The 22,091-nt window shown below is 38.2% G+C and overlaps 1 protein-coding gene and 4 non-coding genes across 5 annotated transcripts in view; 3 read left to right on the top strand and 2 right to left on the bottom strand.

Moving 5' to 3' along the window:
- LOC143024572 (dynein axonemal heavy chain 7-like) overlaps positions 1-22,091 on the top strand; it is a 377,264-nt gene that overhangs the window by 74,573 nt on the left and 280,600 nt on the right. The window lies entirely within an intron of this gene.
- Positions 2,335-2,408, bottom strand: TRNAN-GUU (transfer RNA asparagine (anticodon GUU)). Its single transcript has one exon. It is a non-coding gene; the product is annotated as a tRNA-Asn (tRNA).
- On the top strand, positions 5,579-5,652 carry TRNAI-GAU (transfer RNA isoleucine (anticodon GAU)). Its single transcript has one exon. It is a non-coding gene; the product is annotated as a tRNA-Ile (tRNA).
- Positions 13,371-13,444, bottom strand: TRNAI-GAU (transfer RNA isoleucine (anticodon GAU)). The gene has a single exon. It is a non-coding gene; the product is annotated as a tRNA-Ile (tRNA).
- TRNAN-GUU (transfer RNA asparagine (anticodon GUU)) lies at positions 20,130-20,203 on the top strand. The gene has a single exon. It is a non-coding gene; the product is annotated as a tRNA-Asn (tRNA).

Here is a 22,091-nt window from a genome sequence, read left to right as displayed (position 1 = left end):
AGACACATCTCCATCAACTCTTCACTACGATTTTTTCCTGGAACTCCACACTTTCCAACCACTCCGTCTATCGGTTCATTCCCTTCCCTAGCATTAAGATTTCCCAATGCCACTACATTGACACTTCTCCCTAGATCCTCTATGCACTCATTTAAATCTATCCAAAAAGCCTCCCTTTCCTCTACACTCTTCTCACTACCAGGCCCATATGCACTTACAAAAACCCACATCTCCCTTCCCAGTTTCACCTTCACATTAACCCTGAAGAAACCTTCCACTCCACCACACGTTTACCTATCTCTTCACTTACTAGTATAGCCACCCCTTCTCTCCTTTGTACTCTTAAATCTTTTTTTAAGGAATATTTCCTTAGGGGCTACAGAGAGAAGGATGCCTAGTCCTATCCCCGTCCCGTTTTTGTCGCCTTTTACGGATCAAGTGGTAACTTTGGTGGCAGTATTCTTTTCCCCCACCAGTGTTAGGCGAAAAAGGGAAATATTAAAAGAAGTTGTACAGAACAGTATCATGAGTGGGGGGACAGCATAACTGAGGGACAGTCGCAGTATAATGGTGTCATTTCTCTATGAATAGAGATTTCCTCTACCACAAATATATGTGACTGGTCCGTAGGGGCGCCCCATATCCTAGAGTATCAGCTGCATGCTACTGAGCAGCTTTTAACCCCTCGATACCATGCAGCCAATACCCCAGACGGAACATAAGAGAGGAAGAAAAGAGGAGTTTGAATGTGTTTGAAATGAGGTGCCTAATAAGTATGATAGGGGTTACTAGGCTGGGCAGAGTGAGAAACGAGGTGAGGAGGAAAGCGGGAGTGGAAATTGAGTTGGGAGATAGGATGGATGAAAGAGTACCGAGATGGTTTGGACACACGGAAAGAATGAGTGAAGAAAGATTAGTGAAAGAGGTATGGAAGACAGAGGTGGAGGGGAGTGAACATGAGGGGGCGACCAAGGATGAGATGGATGGATGGGGTAAAAGGAGTATTGGGAAAGAGGAGAATGCCTGTTGAGGAAGAGAGAGGACAGAAGATAGGGGTGAATGGAGCATGGTTATGTATGGATAATACTGTGATGTATGGGACTGGGGGGTTGGGATGGGGTGAGGGAGTATGTGTGAATGATATTTTGACGCAGCCCGAAGGAATTTCTCCCCATCTCTTTTTCGGCATGAAGGGATGGAGGGGGGGGGGTCGCCCATTAAATGAAGTGGCTTTGCTGTGGATATGCTGTGTCTTGCTACACTGCTTCTGATCCACGGTAGTGGGCGAGATGCAGTGATGACACGTCATCCAGGAGGAGCAAAGATAAAAGGGAGAGAAGGTGGTGAATGGGAGTGGAGTATGTGGGGATGAAATGGATGAGAGTGGATTTTATGCCCTTTTTTCTACCTACCTTGTAAGGGGTAAATAGCCATTGGTATATATGTATGTACCTTCTTCATGTGTTTGAGTTACTCCCAACACTGGTCTTTTCATTCCTCTCTGTGCAATTCTTATCTTTGTTTCAAGTGTCTTCATCAATTTCCACGTTTCTCACCTCTAGATGAGCCTTGAGTTTCTAACATATTTTTACACACAATGATACTTCTTTTTATCTAGCTTTCAGGACCTTTGGCCATTTTTTCTCATTCGACGTCTATACTATATACTTTACTCTTGAACCTTTTCATTATTCTCACCATCGATTGTATTGTTTTACTTCAAACCTTGCAGTTTAGAATTACTTTGATTTTACTCTTCAAGACTACTTTGAGACTTCTTTTCGAGGTTAAACCACACCATAAGTACTGGTTCCTGGGGACGTCTGGTTGATTAATTTTATTCTATTTTATCTATTATTCTTTCCTTTTTCATTTTATGTTCAACTTTATGATTGAAAAAAAAAATACTGCTCTCCTTGATGCCAGTTCAATGGTTATAAAAAGCAGAAAATAAAGGAAGATCGGCCAAATTCTACCATCATTTGCTCTCAAATTGTAACTCCATAATTGTAATTAATCAGGAAATGTTACAATATGTTACCTACAATTAATTACATTATTTTCATATCCATACTATAAACAAGATCGGTGACCGATTTATCGGTACCAGCCAAAGCCGATTAATCGTAGGTTGGCCAATCTGCTTATCGCATGCCATACATGCATGTATACATATACATACACCCATATATATATATATATATATATATTATATATATATATATACTGTATATATGCGTTTGTATATCAGTACATTTGCACTAATTTAGATTAATAATAAATTACCAGACTTTGTCACAGTAAGATAATCTTCATTTACAATTTCAAAACCTACGCCCCCGGGTGGGCTCGAACCACCAACCTTTCGGTTAACAGCCGAACGCGCTAACCGATTGCGCCACGGAGGCTGCTGGGACGCATGGGTTCTTGACCCCTTCAATACCGTGGTCTTTTGTATGAAACACCAGAAGTCCATTTTCAAATTTAATCATGTTGCTGAGAAATTGGCAGCTGCTTAAACAGAGTTTCTATCAATGAAGTTTTCTCTTTCGCATTGGGACCCAACCTTCTGTACAATAAAATCATCTGACACTCTTCAGATTAATGGAACCACGAAACCGATTAAAATATATCATAACTGCGGTCTTTCTCCAGTATTTACAAATAACACTACTATGAGACAAGACAAAACAAAGCACTACTTTGAACATAGCACTTCAACCAAATTCGAACATTAACAGATTAAACTAGACTACAAATAAATCTAAATTATATAACTAATAAATTCATCAGGGATATAAGCACCCCAAGGATGCACCTCACAACTCCAACCCCGAAACCTCTCGAATATTTTCCCATGCTGAGAAATGAACACATGCAAATATGGCAAACCATCCACACAAACTAGAGGAAACGCATACCTCCAATTAGAAAAATTAAAAATTCTTTAACTTTTACACAATCCAAAAGACACTCCCAATCAACATCGCAAGACCTCTTCTATCCGCAATCTTTGTATCCACAAAGAAAGCGGACATCCATGATCCCCAAAATCACTACCCAGAGATCAGTGGAGAGTGCCTACTTGTATTTTTTTTTTTTTTTTTTTTTTTTGTCTTGGAGAGGCACCTCCCCACTCCAAGTCTCAACACTCCATCGACATCCCTCCACTCGGAGATACAATCTAAAGAGGGAGACACTCTACGAACCAGGTCCACAGTTTACCAATTTTCACAATTTATCACCCAGTTATTGGTAACCACGTCGCCTCACCAGAGGGTTACATGAAAACGCTAGAGCCAAATAATGCCAAAAATAAGACTTTCTTGTAAAACTTGAAAATCATAACAATAATAATACCTCTACGGGTTAATATGAAAATAAAAGGGATGTAAAAGAACACGTACCTTATCAATTATAATTTCTTGAAAGCGATTCGAGGTTATTTTCTTTGTTTGCAATCAAGCACAACCGGCTCTCTCCATATAAGCCAATCATTGCCAAGTAGCATAAAAGGGTTTTCCTGAACTTTGTCCTAGGCCTCGAGTTACCCTATAAACACGTTCCAAAACCCAAGACTGTCCAGATGGAGTCAAAGACATGAAGGTTGGGCATCTTTCTGCAAAAAGAAACAAAATAATGTTACTCCCTTAGGTGTCCACCAAATCGCAGAACACACAACAATTTTGCCGAGGAAATTAACATAAAAAATAGTGATCCACCAAAAGGGCAGAAAATATTGGGAGCAATCCAAAACAAACTACAATTTAATGTTAATGTTAATATTAATCGGTATCTTGGGCATTTCTGCAACGCGAAAATAAACTGCCAAACAAAACAGGCCAGCAGGCCCCGAGGCTGGTACTGGTTGTTGGAACCGATATCAGCAATGAATGAATCAATGACTAGAATCAAGAGAATAATACTGTACATCCATGAATACTACTATGAACTCTGGATGAGTACGTGAAGCCACAAAGCCTTAAAATTAAAGGGGAAAAATACAAACTAGGACTGCCTTGAATGAAAAAAAGTGTTTCCTACATACGAACGCCATAGTCACATTAGCCCTTTTTGTGACCGAGAGGCCCCTTGTCCACACCTTCAAGAGTTGTTCGACCAGTCATCTGGTGCTGGTTTTTATATTTAGACAACCATACTGGGTTTGAAGTCATTTTGACTGGTTCCGACAGATAACCTTAATGTGGGATCATGGAGTAATATTGGTTTAAGCTTATGCCAGTTCGTCCGACACATAAAAAAAGGATCGAAAAAATCAAACAATGTTCATCATCAGCAGTTGTCTGAATGTATACTAATGGAAACGGGCCACCTGTATGTGTGTTCTCTGTACATTTAGATCGGTCCCTTCTGATTATCAATCCAGCTGGTAAAATGATCCAATAGGAACCTATAAAGAAAATTTATACCAAAAACACTTGATAAAACGGCGAAGGAAACAGGTTCAATTCACACGCACTGACTTCTCCCCATGCGCCGTCCGCGACACAACGTCATGCTCTCAAATAACAATGCGTCTATGGACGCTTTCATACATCACAACTGCGACCGCGTTTGAATGCGTCCATAGACACCCATGATTATTTGAGAGCATGACGTCGTGTCGTGGACGGCGCACGGCGAATAATCGATACGTGTGAAAGGGGCCTTAAGGAATAAGAATAGATACCCAATATTCCTAGGAACCTCTTGTCGAAGTAATGCTGTCTTGTTTATTTTCCAAACAAAAATCGATAAGCCGACAGAGGATAGTGAAAAATAAGCAATCTTTGCGTATGCAGGGAGCTCATGTTAGGAAATATATACAACTTCTCTCTCGATGGACAGGGGCAATTGTTGAATAAAGACGACTCAATTCCCAATGAAATCATGCAAGTTATTCGGACATGACTACATATTTCTTAAAGGTGGAATTTGTACAGGCAGGTATGGAAAGACAAGGGAAGGGAAACACGGGACTCTGGCAAATGCCTTTATCATGTGGATAACACCACTCGACCTGTTTCTACTTAGGTCTTACGGTACCTAATAGACATCTTTTCCCGTGTTCCCCTTCTCGTCTTTTTTTTTTTCAAACTTTGCTTCGATTAAAGCAATACGATTTTAGCCAGCTGAGGGCGGACCCTGATCTAAACTGTTAAGAATATGCGTGCCGGAGAAATACATAGCTATGACATCATATCTCTGTCACTCAACTGTGCAAAGCAGGAAAACGCGCTTCCAGACTACTGACCCTTTCGCTAAGGTATGCGTTCTTGTACCATTCTTGGGGCAACTAAATAAGCTCGTTTGGAGTGACATTGCGCCGGTGAGTTTAACTTAAGCAGTTAAGGTCTTGTTAAATTTTTGTCTCTTCGGCTATTCAAATTCTGACGTTGAGAAGAAGAGAGAGAAGAAGAGAGGGTTTTTAAGATTGCTTCCCATTGTTTCCACCTTCGCCTCATGTGCTTGATCAGTCACAGCAAGCAACACAGACCACAGGCAAATGGCCAACACGCTGAAACAAATGTTCTGAATCTATGATTTTCTAGATATACTAATACTGGTTGAACTCACCGGCCCGTTAGCTCAGTTGGTTAGAGCGCCGTGCTGATAACGCGGAGGTCGTGGGTTCGACCCCCATGCGGGCCATGACAGTATTTAAGTCTTCCGGAGAAATTACAGTCTCCTCCACTAAAGTTAGACAATGGGGAAGTTCTACTGCCGTTCTACGTGGGTTAGAAGAAAAGCATCTCGTTGTTGTTGCTGTTTTATGTTTGTGCTGTTCTTGTAACCCGTGGGTTAGAAGAAAAGCATCTCGTTGTTGTTGCTGTTTTATGTTTGTGCTGTTCTTGTAACCCATGGCATACAATACCCTTGTATTTATAAATCTTCAGAAAGTACGACCCCGGGTGGGCTCGAACCACAAACCTTTCGGTTAACACCCGAACGCGTTAACCGATTGCGCGATGGAGGCTTTTTTAAAATCGGTGATATATATAAACAATTTTCAAGTGATTAACCTCAATATACCTTTGCATCATCTACATCCTAATAGTAACGAAAAAAAAAAGGGGGGGAGAGGTCAAGAGGTCAATTCGACCCATTGTAATTATCAACCCCATTCTAAAAGTGTATTTTCATTCCTATTAACATATGGGTTGTAAAATATAATGAAAAACGCAACATAAACGAAAGAAATACAGTTAGTATTACTGCACTATTACACACAGTTCTGAAGCTGAAAGTTTTTGAATTAGAAGTCACTCAGTACCTGTCCTTGATGATTTTCATACTGGTGCTTCTGCCTACAAAACACTTCCTTGGAGGTTAACCGTTTAGCCTCTCCGGTTACACATTTTCTTTGTACTTTAGTTCAGGTGATCATTATAATGGATAATGCCTCACGAAGATTAGGCGTCCACACCTGTAGACACCTAATGTTATAATCATACACTGATTAAGGGAATTCTTAATGAGGAAGAACACTTGTTATTCTTACCTATATACAGAACTTCGTACTTAAACAGGCTGAATTTCAAGATCAACTTTCAGCCATTAGACAGCTGCTTACTGATTTTGGTGTAATATCTCAACTACTTCCATGTTTCCTGTAATTTCGGTTAAATTTGTTAAATTCATAGGCACATTTTTGCAACTTCTATTTAATTTTTAATGTAGGAGTGACGTTACTTTCTTTGGCCACTAGTGATATTAAATTCGCCACTGACATTATTCAGAAAGTGGTTTTCAGAGGAGTCAATACAAAGACAAGCGAGCCCATGGATGCATTCGAATCAATCCCCCCCCCATCTCATTAGTGAGGGCATTATGAAAATGTCAAGCTACCGCGTTTTGTCAAAGAAAATAACGTTTTATTATAATTCACCATCTTTGTCACACCATTTTCGATTTTGAGGTTATAAAGTACATTAGAGTATTTCACTTTTTTCATTTACAGTATTGTACAGTTTGTTCACTCAGGAAATCTCTGTCGATCTGCGTGGTACAGCTCCCATAGGTTGGCAGGACTGCTACTGGGCTACCTCCATTCCAGCGCCCTCCCGTTTAAAAAAAATATTTGGTGCATTGTGTTACCTTTTTCCACTTTTCTCAACTATTATGTAAGATAGCCAGAGTTGCTATATTGCAATAGAACAATGAAGGGTTATACTATAATATTACTGTATTTAGAAATCAAAAAGGTTATGAATATATTAATTACGGCGAGTATAAATCAGATGACAAGATATTTCAGCTTATACAACATTTTATTATTGATATATGTATATGTCATTATAGCAAGTTTACAATTATGTCGTGAATACGATGGTGTTCTTAGATTTTACATAGGGAGAAATACAAAAGAGAAAATGAAACATTCACGTGAACTTTTGTACGTGGAGACATTACCTGACACGGGAGGGAGGAGGGAGGAAAGATTGGGAGGGATGGGAGGGAGGGATTAGGAGTAACGGCTTAAATTAATACCTCCAAATTGAAGTTTTCACGGCTTATTACATTCAATGTAATATTTCTATCTCTTAATGTTACTTCATTCTATACACAATATTTATATATAATTAAAAATAAACTTCACTCAATTTGGAGCTTTTGTCAGTTTTTGGCCGAGCCAACAGAATTGATCGAGGTACTATGATTCCCGACATTTTGAAGAATGGGCGTATAAGATATTGTCTTCTTCTTCTTCTTCCTTGCGTTCTTCTTCGCGTTCTTCTTCGCATTCTTCTTCGCATTCTTCTTCTCATTCTACTTCGTGTTCTTCGCGTTCTTTTTCGTGCTGGGGAACTTTTGTCAGTTTTTGGCCGAGCCAACAGAATTGATCGAGGTACTATGTTTCCCGACATTTTGAAGAATGGGCGTATAAGATATTGTCTTCGCGTTCTTCTTCTTCCTCGCGTTCTTCTTCGCATTCTTCTTTGCGTTCTTCTTCGCTCAAGGGAAGAGTATCTTAGTTTACCAGCTAATAAAGAAGACCTTGAAGAAAAATCGTATAGCTGTCATAGAATTTGGTTGTCTTGCTACTACTTGTCCAACGACGGCAAATCAGCTTCTTTGGAGAGAAAACGACAGAGGCATTATTGGATGTGGGTTACTAAAACAAAGGGAATAGAAAGACAAGAGGTTTATCGTAATAAGATATTGTCCCGTGGCCTTAAAGATGAACATATGGAATTATTTCCAAAATTGTACAAAAACATAAAAAGGTTAAAACCTAGAATAGCTATGATAAATGATTTCCAACGTATAGTTCGAAAGTTTGGTGAGCTATTAAAGGACAATCCTGATTACAAATATTCTGGCTCAAGGAAAGAGTATCTTAGTTTCCCAGCTAAACTGCGAGCGAAGCGAGCTCCTAGCGCCGCAGGCCAAAGCGGTGACGTTAGTCACCACCGAAGGTCGCTTGTACTGATATAAACAATGTACATAATCACGTCGATATCTGAAATGTCGACATTTTGTTGTTTCGACATTGTCTTTCGACATTGTGTCGTGCACCGTCGACACGTCACTTGGCACCTGTGGTTAATCAGGGGAGGACGAGATTGCGTCAGCTACAGCCAATATTTCTCCATAAGGCCTCATGGTGCTCAAAGGCTTGTCAGCCAAGCTCGGAATATGGTTCTTACGGTATTCCAATATTTCAAGAAGCAAAACCAAGAACCAATCAAAGATACTGTCAAGAACACCTCGGAAGCAACTCAAGTTTCCCAAGCCGTCATTAACAAGATCAGGACACAAGGGAAAAAGAGTGAAGGTGGAGTCATTCAATCGCCGATGCATCAGTCACGGCTCGCGGCCGTACTTGGAAGCATTGACGATTTTGACAAAGGCACAATACGAAGAGAAGTTCTTGGATTTTATGAAAGGGATGAACTACCATCTCTTGATCTGTTGCTGGAAAAATATGGGAGAATAATTTGAATTTCCATGGAGGAGAAACACCTCTTTGGAAATTGTTGAAATGTTTAGGATTCAAATACAAGAAAAACAGCAGCAGCAGCAGAGCTATATTGATGGAAAGGTCAGACATCGTAGCGGCCAGAAGTGAATTCCTACGAGAGCTAAAGTTAACCAGGAGCAGTGAAAACCCCAGCCCAGAGATTTACCTTGATGAAACCTGGGTGAATCAGAACATCTACATTGAAAAATGCTGGACAAACCAGGAACAATTGGGCCTAAAACGAAATCTGGAAGAGGTGGAAGATTTATTGTGTTCATGCAGGTAGCTCTGAAGGGTTTGTCCCTGGTGCACTGAAGATCTTCAGATCAAATAGAGGAAACAAAGGGGACTATCATGACTATGAATCACACCACTTTCAAAAAATTGTTTCTCGAGTAGCTTCTACCAAACATTCCTCCAAGATCTGCAATAATTATGGACAACGCCCCATATCATAACCCTCAACTTCAGAAAGCACCTACAAGAAGCTCAAGAAAAATAGATATTATCAAGTGGTTGACTGAAAAGTCTATTCCACATGATTCTACTCATACAAGACTTGAACTCTTGCATTTGGTCAAACTTAACAAGAAAGTCCACATGAAGTACGAGATAGACGACCTAGCTGCAGCAGCTGGCCACAAAGTAATCCGTCTTCCACCTTATTACTGCCAGTTTAATCCCATCGAACTGATATGGGGTCAAATTAAACAAGAAATTAAAAAGAAAAATTCAAATGACAAGCAACAAATGTAAACTGTTTAAGACCTTACAATAAAAGCTATTGAAAATGTAACACCAGAAAATTGGAGAAAATGCACAGAACACACAACGATAATCCAAGAAGATTATATGAAGAAAGAAGTTAAATATGAACACTTGACTGAATCCTTTGTGATAGAACTATCCCAGTCAGATGACAGCAGTGAATGTGATAACGTTGATAGCATTGATAGTGATGAGATGGAATAATAAAGATCAATGACCAACAAAAAATAATAAATCAATAAATAATAATAATGGGTGGAAACATGTTCCGCCACCTCGTGGTGCACCCTGGAAACGTAATTGTTTACGGCTAAATGGATCATAAAATGTTGACAAGATAATAAAATAAAACACACACACACACACACACACAATCTGTCGTAAGTTCCTCTCCTCCGCTCCTGGTGAGCAAGGTGAGGGAATTACTCCTCCCTCCCGTATCATATGGTAATGTCTCCTCGCACAAAAGTTCACGTGAATGTTTCATTTTCTCTTCTATATTTCTCCGTATGTAAAATCTAAGAACACCATCGTGTTCACGACATAATTATTTATTAAACCACATGTTTTATTGTAAGCTTGCTATAATGACATATGCATATATCAATTAATAATAAAATGTATAAACTGTAATATCTTGTCATCTGACTTATACTCGCCGTAATTAATACATTTATAACCCTTTTGATTTCTAAATATAGTAATATTGTAGTATAACCCTTCATTGTTCTATTGCAATATAGCAAATCTGGCTATCTTACATAATAGTTGAGAAAAGTGGAAAAAGGTAACACAATGTACTAAATATTTTTTTAAACGGGAGGGTCAGCGAGGAAGTGGAGGTAGCCGAGTAGCAGTCCTACCAACCTATGAGAACTGTACCACGCAGATCGACAGATTTCCTGAGTGAACAGACTGGTTCGCACATTAGATTTAAACAATAGGTATTCACGATAACATTTTCATTGCAATAGTACAGTTGGTAACTTCCCACACTACGATATATGGAAGCATTACACATTTTTCTCTTTTAGTTATTTACTTAAAAAAAAAAAATACTGTTGTGACGGCACACTTAATCGTAGAATGAATTTGTCTTTCCTCTCTTCAGTAATCTTTAGAATTGGCACAAAGTTCGTCGAGTAGCTGAGCCTACACGTTCAAGGGACAAGTTGAACCGTATACGATAATGAAGGAAAAGGGAATGACAATTTGCTCTGTCCATATTTCTTTAGTATATATTTCAACCGCTAAAACTTCCAACATGTCTCCCTGAGCTTACATACCTAGAGACAGCAACAATAATAATTATAGTGATAATAATAACCACAACAATAGTGTTGCCAACTTGCATCAGAGACCCGCAGCCCCACAGTAGCCGGCAACGGTCATCAGGTTCTCCCTTAGATCTCTGTGCATAAACGTCGGACTATTACGTATCATATGGGCGTTTATCATCGGTTAACACCAAAAGGGAGTCGCTGAGCGTCAGCTTCTATGTGGAAAAATGTGTGTGCGGGGGGGGGGGGGAGGCTTCTGACAGAGATCCGGGGATCAAGTGCCAGTCCCATTAGGGTTGCAACTCCAAATGGAGGCGAGGATATTAGAAGTCTGAAAAATCATCGGAGGGAAGATGATTACCTCCGATGTCCACTTTGCAGGACCAAAATTGCCAGGTATTGATCCCGGGTGTGTGTGTGTGTGTGTGTGTGTGTGTGTGTGTGTGTCTGTGTGTGTGTGTGTGTGTGTGTGTGTGTGTGTATTATGAAGGTCATCTCACCACACACGAAGATAAAAAGGAAGATTAGATAAAAGAGATAAGATTCCCCAACGCCCCCGGGAAACCTGACGACATAATCGCTCGGGTCATCCCTTTCAATACGGCGACATTGTCACTACATTGACTTGCGTCTGACGTTTTTATTCATGCAAGGGAATTTCATCGAACTGAAGGGACTACAGTGGCTTCTGTAGCCATCATGATTTTTTTTTTTTTTTTTTTTTAATACTGGGCAATGACTTCCCGACATAAAGTGAACAGTGAAACTGCAGTAAACTCCTGGTTAAGAGGTACTCTGAAGAAATTTGTGCACTGAATTTCTTGTTCTAGTTAAAACAAACTATTTCATTCAGCTAACAGAAAGCCCTCGGTGTTCTTGTGAGCTGATCTGTATAAACATTATCTTGGTGTAGCCAATGACATTATTTCGTTTTGATTAATCATATATTCAGAAAAAATTGTGACTGAAAACATTAATTATACCAAAAGTGTAATGACAAATACAAAGCTAGAGATGAGACAAAACCCCTGCATATATATATACATATATATATATATATATATATATATATACATTATATATATACATATATATACATATATATATATACATATATATATACATAACGTAGAAACCACTGTTGGAGTAGAAAAGACTGGAAACGGGGAATCTATATATTTCGATTGCAAACTGCAATCCTCTTCAGTAGATACAAATAAGAGAGAGGGCGTACTGTTTAAGTAGCACCCTTAACAAAAGAAAGGGGAACATGGGAAGATATCTCTACCCTCTTCTCACTCCGTATGTGAGGTCAGGAGGCAAATGAGCTTTCACTAGGTTGGAGATGAAGAGTCCGGACATTATGTCCGGGGACCATTGCCCCTTTGAAATATTCATGTTGGGCTGAAATTCAATGATCGTAGATTCTACCATTTTTCTCCTGAACTCACATCTGGATTTATAAATAAGCTCAGCTCTGTCCCAATCTAAACAATGTTTAAATTGCTTAACATGTTGGAACACAGCTGAGCTATCTTGTGCATATTTAATGGAACGTTTATGTTCAATCATCCTGGTATTCAAATCCCTTCCAGTCTGTCCGATGTAAACTAAGTCACAACCTTTACACGGAATCGAATAAACCCCTTGGCTCTGTTCTTCTTTTAACCTTTGATGGACATTTACCACCTTTTTATTAATGGTGTTAGGGTAATAATTAATCAAATTTAATTTGTCTTTGGGAAGAAACTTGGTCGAGGGAATGAATGATTCAGAAAAGGGTGGTTTCTACGTTATTGACAAATGTGTGATTACATTTTTCACCTGTAATATATATATATATATATACATATATATATATATATATATTATATATAATATATATATATATATATACACACACAAATACACACGCACACACACACACACGAGTATATAATGAAAATGATCAATAAATCGACGAAGAAGTAAAGGCACATTTTGCTCGGTGCAATCATTAGCCTACCACAGCCAATGGCGAGTGAAACGCTTCCTACCTCCTGGCATCATATTTGGGCCAACGCGTTGGTTGTAGGTTCAGTCAAAATGGTGTCAGCCTCGTACCTTGCAGCTCGAAGCGAAACAGTTCCACTCAAAGACAAAGAATTAGTGCTAGTTTTACGATCATCATTGAACCATGAACGATCATCGTTGCGCGAAAATAGTACCGTGCAAAATGCACTTTTAAGGCCCCCCTAACACCAGGATCAGCTTCCGCTCCCAAAAGTCTACGAGCGAGCTCCCTCAAGTTGGCGCATCCTCCACAGGACCCACACAACTCCAGCCGCCTTTCTAGAGCAGGACCTAAAGATTCTAGATGGCCCGCATGGGGGTCGAACCCACGACCTCCGCGTTATCAGCACGGCGCTCTAACCAACTGAGCTAACGGGCCTTGATATGAGCTGTTAATTGTCATCAATTGAATTGGAAGCAGCCCACTGAATCTATGGATTTTCATGTCAAGTCCAGTGTTCTTTTGTGGCATCTTTTCCAACATATCACGAGATATGGTTAATGCATAGCCATCACCATTTAAATATGTGCTTCGTTAAGTAGGAATACACATATACATACACACACACAGAGTCGTTTAAGGTCACAGTATTACCTATAGATCTGGCTATATGAGCTCTGAAGCTCTCATCCCGAAGGGTAATAGCTGTAGATCACGAATCCAATATGTAATATAAGAGCAGGGTGAATAAATCACACACACGCACACACACATGGTTTACACCACAACAGTCATGCCATTTTGGCTTTTCTTTGCTACTAGAGTATTTTGTATCTTATTTCTACTAAGTAAAGACTGTTGGCGTGTGCAAAACATTCCCCGGGTTAGTGGACAGGAGAAAAAAAAGTGTATCAGACTTTGAAAAGTCATCCTTATTCTATATTAAATAATACATCTTCCAAACTATAAGTTATACATACATATACACACACATACACACACACACATATATATATATATAAACATATATACACATATATGTATAAGGATTAGGCTGTAAATCTGCAAAACCTCTCTCCTTGTAGCTGTAAGGAAATCATCACAAAAATACCCGTCGCCCGTCCGGTTACCCATCTTACTTGTTAGTAATTAATTTCTTTATTCTTGACTAGCAAGACTTTAATCACAACAAATAGCGAAAGACACTGCGATAAGACCCACCACTTCCCCAGCCTCGTATCTTCCTCCTACCACATCACTTGCTTGGCTTCCTTCACCTCATTCCACGTCCTTGACTCTGACCTCTGCTGACCTAGTTCCCTTCCTTGTCATAAAACGGTAACTGAATGGGGCGAACCGAGATATGGGGTTTCCACTTTTTGTATATTCTTCCTTATATGGGTGACGGGATATAAGGGGACCTTGGCTCTCAAATAGCTGGTTGGAGCTGTCTGCTTTCAACTTGATCGGGAAGGACGATTTAAAAAATGTTCTGGCTATAGCCAGACATTTAATGTATTTACATACCATCTATTTTGAACAGACTGTAGTAGAAAGTCGAATAAATAAACTTCTGATGTAGGCTTAATTAAATCTGGATGAAATTAAAATTTAAAAGGATTGTCGACCTGTCATTAGTGGAAGACAGATTCTGACGGTTTTTACCATAATATACCACGAGGATGCCTTTGAGGGAGGAAATATATATATATATATATATATATAATATATATATATATATATATATATATATATATATATATCTATATATATTTATATATATATATATATATATATATATATATATACATATATATATATGTAGTACTGGTAGTAATACCCGGTAGAAGTACAAGTAGTATTAGCGGTAATACTAGTTATAGTACTATTAAGATTAGTAGTACAAGTTTTAGATGTGGAAATTGTAGTTATAATAGTTACAGTACTATTAATGATAGTAATGGTAGTAATAGTAATAGAGTAATAACAATAACAGTATCTGTATTAGCAGAGTCCATAACTAGGTCGGATGCAAAAAAATATATATATATATAAAAATAAAGACAATGAATAATAAACACAGATAAGGAATAATAATATACAACAAATAATCAATACTAAAAAATACAGATAACAAATAGACGTTAAAAATAAAACAAAATAAATAAAAGCAGTAGCAGTAATATACTGTAATAGTACAAGTAGTAGTTAAACAGTCTTAATAGTACCATTACGTTTTTGTAGCTGTTGTAGTCTTGGGCTTGTATATTTACTGATGCTGTGTATATACTTAACTGAAGTGGTCTATCTTATACCAAGAGTTTCTTCCGCCTTACAGGGGAAGAAGCAAGTCAAGGTTTGCACCCGCTCCCCCACCTCCATTCTATTCCTATCCTCAATCTTTTCTAATGAAGTTGTAAAATATTAAATTACTAAATTACTAAAATATTTTCATTAGATAATTAAATTATCAAATAATTATTTTCATAATAACCACAAAAACTATACAATTTTTACAAAGGATTACAAAGCCGATGCATGCCGACAGGAGACCTTTAGGTCCATAACTAGGCTGGATGCGAAAAAAGATAATAATAAACAAATAAAATTATAATAATATAAATAACAAAATAAATGCTTGGGTAAAGTTGAATAATGAACGGGTAAATAGTAAATAATAAATTTACAGATAACTAATAATAAATGAGAATTAAGCAAATACTAATAAACAGACAAATAATAACAAACAAATAATATAAAATGGCAGTCATTACAGCATCTTGTTTAAGTGTTTATCTAAACGAATCTTAATGTTTCGAACTAAACTACATTGCAATGCCTCTGCAGGAAATTTATTCCATTCATTAACTACACGGTTGGCAAAGTTTCTACCCACTTCCAAATTAAATACATTTCCTGACAGTTTCAGACCATTGTTTCTTGTCGGATTCTCATTCAGTGTGAACTTTTTGTCATTTCTTATGTTGTCAATTCCCTTTAGAATTCTAAAGACCTGTATCAAGTCACCACGGAGTCTACCCTTTTTTAGGGAAAATAGATTCATATGTTTTAGTAGATTTTCGTATGATTTATTTTTGATATTTGGAATAAGTTTTGTGGTTCCCCGTTGTACTTTTTCTAATCTGTCAATGTCTTTAATGATATTAGGTGACCATATGGAAACAACATATTCCAAATGTGAACGAACTAACAATTCACATAGACTGTTAATGAGGGATGGACTTTTGAAATGAAAAGATCGCGTAATCAGTCCTAGAATCTTATTTGCTTTCTCAGAGGCTGAGATACACTACTTAGATGATTTGAGATCGTTACTGATAATTATGCCGAGATCCTTTTCATTATCCATTTTTGTTAACGAATTTCCAAACAACTTGTAATCGTACTTACTGTTATTTTACCAATGTGCATAACCTTGCATTTCCTTGTGTTAAATTTCATTAGCCACTTTTCAGAACATTGCTGTAATTTATCTAAGTTTTCTTGAATATCTAATTTAAGTGATCATTTGCCATTCCGCACAGTTTTCTATCGTCAAAAAATTTGGAGAAAACATATTTTTGTCCGTGGTCTATATAATTTATATATACTATGAATAGAAGCGGACCAAGAACGGAACTCTGAGGAACTCCACTCGTAACATTTTTCCACGTAGATTTGCCATTTAAAACAACTCAGTTTTCGATCATTCAGCCAACTTAATAGGTTGCCATTTACTCCGTGTGAAGCTAATTTAGTACGTAGTCTTTCGTGGGGGACGGTATCAAAAGTTTTTGCAAAGTCTAGATATAAAATCTATATTGTTTCTTTTGCCATAATTCGAGATGACTGTGTTGTAGAATTCGAGTTAGTCACGCAAGAACATTTCCGTCTGAATTCAAGCTATCATTTATCAGTTACTTTCAAAATGTGGTTTCTATCCTGATGAAAGTGGTTAAATTCAGCAATATTAAATTCAGCTTCAAACTCTCCATTTAACCATGTCTCAGTTATTCCTATTATATCGAGATTTTCGCTTTTGACAGACTCCTGTATTTCTTGGAATTTGTTCCTAATACTACGAGCATTAAAGTACACGGTATTAAGAGAGTCGTGATTATTTCTTTTCACGTTTTGAGTTTCAACATCATGCTTAACATTATACTTCTGTTCTTTATTGATACCTTACTCTATGACATTTAATCCTTCTTTGACATTCAATGCCTCATGGACATTTGCCCCATCACGGACATTTGGTCCCTCACGGTCATCCGTCGTTGACATTCTGTCTAGCATCCCTTCCTAAAATGACATTCTGTCTTCTACTGACATTATATCCTACCGTGATATTGTCCTCCAGTATCATTACATAAAATCGAGGTATTTTGTCCTCCACTATCATCATATCGCATCGCGATATTTTGTCCTCTACTATTATTAGATCCAATCATGATATTTTGTCCTTTGAGATTACATCCTAATGTAATATTTCGTCCTCTACCGACATATCCTAAAATTATATTTTGTCCTACACTGACATATTGCAACATTACTACTATACCCTACTCTGTTTTCCCAATACACTATATTTCCCCTTCCCTTTGAGTTTCTATTCCAAAAATGGAACTAGTTCATTACAAACTCCCACAATGAGGTAAGAACATTTGCCTCTGCGAGTAAAGTGGATCCCATCATAAGCATAAAGGTCATGAGGCCTGGAAAAGATACCAAGGATCAAGAAAAAGGTATCCTAGTTGCGTGCACAATCATACCTTCTCATTGATCCCTATGGCTCTACTGTTCCAACACGAGCCAGCGTAGATCCTCGGAAGGGCCCCACGGACTATGTGACGGCTCCCACGTTCCTTCATTTCCTGAAGGAGAACCTTGTAATTCCGAACAAGTTCGTACGATCTCACTCCACCCACATCGTTACTTCCCGTATGAACAATCGTAACCGTGTTCGTCCGCCTTTGCTCACTGATGGTCTAGGTATATTTATTGATTACTAAGTTCTTTTGGTTAGATTTTGTTGTTAATCACAATATACTACAGACTTATAAAAAAGAATCAACACGTTTATTACTATGACAAGTAAAAACTGACTCGTAAGCTCCTACATTTATTTCTTTGAGCGTGATCAAATAATCTGCCGTTGGACAGAACGAAATTGAAATTGGGAACCACTAGGATTTAATGGATTAATACGCGAGGCCAGGGCGTTTATCTCCTCGCTGCGACTGGCGACCATCAGCCCAAATTCAAAAAGGCAAACCATGGAGGCCCCATTTCTGATTGTTTTCCTTTTCCCTTTATTTATTTTGTATTCGTGTCAAGTGAAGATTACCTTAGGCAAAATAACATTAAAAAGAATATCATGCTCATTGAACCAATACCATTCAAGGGATTTCTTTCTAATATAAAGCCATAGGATTTTATTCAGCTGAGGGATAGCCCAATGACGCCCAAGTAATTTCTATCGATGGGTTGGTTTAAGGCTCTTGCTGGCCAGCAACTAAAACTTTTTTTTTTTTTTTTTTTTTTAGCCCAAGTGATGATATTACAGCTTCACGAAACCCATTTGAAAAGCCCTAAGGTATTTTCAGCGCCCAAATATTCGTTTCGAGCCCAATTGCGAAGCCTAGAAGTTTTTTTTTCAGAGCTCATAAGACTTTTCAGCGTCTTTGTCGAAGCTCCTTCAAGAAAAGGCCCACAAATGCGATGCCCAGGTCTTTTCACCGACCAAGTCGCGTCAGCCCATATGAGGAGTCCGAGAGAACTTGCCAACTCCTTTATCGCGAAGGACTTCATTCATCGAGTACCGGAGGAACCTTGCAAGGCGCCAGCCACGGGAGGAGTTTCAGCTGCTCTTTCGGGAGGCAAGGGGAAGACGTGGGCGTGACACCGTCGCCGGCTTGCGGATGACCAAATCCTCTCCGAAGCAGCCGGGCCCTGGCCGCTCTTCGGGAGGCAAGGGGGAAAAGCTAGCCGTGACACCGAGTCCGACTGACGGATGACCACAATCCCGAAACAGCCGAGGTTCCTGCCCGTTTCGTTGCCTCCAAGGAGTCTTTTTAACGGAACCCTCCCACTGGAGAGGTGACCTTCTAGTCCCTGACGCGGCGGCTGCCCAGGCAATTATAGCGTCTCATCGAAGGGACTTGGATTATTTGTCCGTAAGAGTCGAGGGGGTGTTGCCGGTTCCTGCATGACTGCCCAGGCCATGCTTCTTCTTTCGAGGGACGTTCTTTCGGCGTCTTACCCCTTGGAGGGACGCTCCTCTTGTCTGAACCTTCATTCTTCGCTCAACCTCCTTGCTCCTCCGCGGGGTAGGGCCACTCTCTAGCAATCTTGCTCACGACACAGATTGACAGTGTAACAAAGAATAACAGTAGTATAGTGGTAGTATTATTATTATCGTTATAAATATATATGTTACAATTATTATCAATTATTATTACTATTGTTAATATTACTGTAATTATTTTCATACAGTATACATAAAGAATATATACAGCATGTTTACACACACACGCACACACACACACATATATATATATATATATATATATGTGTGTGTGTGTGTGTGTGTGTGCGTGTGTATAATAATAGTAATAATATCAACAATAATAATGATAATACCACAACTCCTAATCGTTATCAACTATCATCAGCTCTCTATCGGAATAGTACGACTGAACAGGATCTATCCTGTCCCAGGGGACAAGAATACTGGCACATGTTCTCTTGCGTGTTATATAAAATAAAATATTGAATGGGGCGAGTAGACTGGGTGTTCCCACTTGTATATATTTTTCCTTATATGGGTATAGGAATTTTTTTATTATTATTTTCAGTGATTATATTTGGATATGAGGTAGCTTGGCTGTCTCGATTCTACTTGATCAGAAAGGATGATTCTAATTTTTTTCTGGCTGTAGCCAGGCGATTTTATCTATTTGTATATATTAACTTATTCTTAATTTATATATTCAATTCTATTTACAATGTGTTTATTTGTTTATTCTATTTTTTTCCTTTTAATATAGCCACGGGGAATCCACCTGCAACGAACAATGGTTGAATTCGAATTAATAGTCGAAATGCACCTATACGGATAAGTGCCTCCGTGGCGCAATCGGTTAGCGCGTTCGGCTGTTAACCGAAAGGTTGGTGGTTCGAGCCCACCCGGGGGCGCAATATTTCTATCAAACTTGCATTAAAAATTGCGAAACAAGAAACAAACAAAAAACAAGAAACCGATTTACCAAAACACGTGGACGAGAGCCACATCCGAAAAAAAAGACTGGTTGAAATACAATACCTGGACGATGTAACCCGAGGAGCGTGGTTGGATGTCATGAGGTAGCGGGTTCCCACTATTTTGAACCAGTGGCAGTAACAATAATGACTAACACTTTATTTTCGTTATTGATATTAACCTTTTAGTTATTACCGGGCAATGTTATTCAGCTAATGGAATCGCTTCCACAGTGTTAAATATACATTAATTAACCCATTTGCTGTCAACTAGATCATGTATTCATTCTAGTTACATGTGATCTTCATCGGCCAGGCCAGGGAAACATTCTGAAATCAAAGTGGAAGGCTTTAACTACTGATCTAAAATAAACAGTAAAATTAACTACTTTAATCAAATTTAACTAAACAACCTGTTAATTGCATTCAAATGATATCTAATAACACGTGGTATTTAATTTTCTCTTATATTAACACAAAATGGTACCATATTTACAAAAATGACATCCACTATTCGTTAATTTACTGTAAGAAATATTTTCAATTCTACTTAAGACGGCTAGTGACATCATACAAAATGGGAGATAACTTAAGAAACTTGCCTTTCTATAGCATTTTGTCCTCATTATATTTTGTCCTCGCGTACAATTAACTTTTATCTCAGTAAAAAAGTAAATAAATAAATACATTAGAGAAAAAATCTAAGTCGTTCTTCTCACATATTATGTCCCATTTGAGGACTCTGTTGTGGCTGACGCCAAATGAATTTACTCATTGTAGGAGAGAGAGAGAGAGAGTGAGAGAGAGAGAGAGAGAGAGAGAGAGAGAGAGAGAGAGAGAGAGAGAGAGAGAGAGAAAGCATGAGATGGTTAAAGAAAAGGAGCATTGGGGCTGAAATTTCTACTGGCAAAACTTATACATACAGATATACATAACGTATGCATTCAGATTACATATAGATGATGGACCATATACTTAATACATATTATACACAAGTGTATGTGTACATATCACTGCTACCTCGAGTTCCACGACTTGAATCCCGCAGCCCAGCAGCTGCCGGCAACGGTCCTTGGGCCGTCCCACAGATCTATGAAAAAAGGTCTCTCGTTTGCTTTGTCAATGTGAGGCTGTTTCTATGCTCGAGTTTTCCATTCATGACTGGAATGAGGGATTGACGGGTTTTTGAACATTTACAGCTAGATGATTGTCATTCCTCCATCTTGCAGGATGACCATAAGGAAATATCAGTCACTGGTAAAAAACATATAATATATATATATATATATACAATGTATACACACATATATATGTACACACGCACATGTATATATATTTTCCTTTTTTCCTGAAAACCGATGATAGATGAAAGGTGTAATGAAAACGTTCTTGTCCATCTAAGAACAATTGAGTATAAAAGTCACTAGGAAAGGTGAGAGGACATCACTCAGGCCGAGTACCATCAGTGTTCCAGGTCCGTCCCAGAATTTCCCTGGATTCTTGATTTACCTTCAATTCTATCAGTGACAAAAACATAAAACTTACACAGTACAATCATTAATTTTGTTACAAGCCAAATATGACAAAGAAGTTTATCAAGTGGGAAAAATTAATTCCATATTTCTGAGGAGCTCGTCCAAATGAACATCGAACTTTATTATATAAGTGCGCTTCGACGCGATTTTTTTTTTTTTTTTTTTTTTTTTTTTTTTTTTTTTTTTTTTTTTACTTTGGTGACGATCTACAGTTTACAAGCATAGATATATTTGATATAACATAAGGATTCTATCATTCCTTTCGTGAGGGTTAAGATGATATGCATAAC

This window comes from Oratosquilla oratoria, chromosome 4 (genome assembly GCF_046742065.1).
Source record: "Oratosquilla oratoria isolate Oo_2021 chromosome 4, ASM4674206v1, whole genome shotgun sequence".
NCBI classification, from domain to species: Eukaryota; Metazoa; Arthropoda; class Malacostraca; order Stomatopoda; family Squillidae; genus Oratosquilla; species Oratosquilla oratoria.
This window is presented reverse-complemented; position numbering and strand designations above follow the sequence as displayed.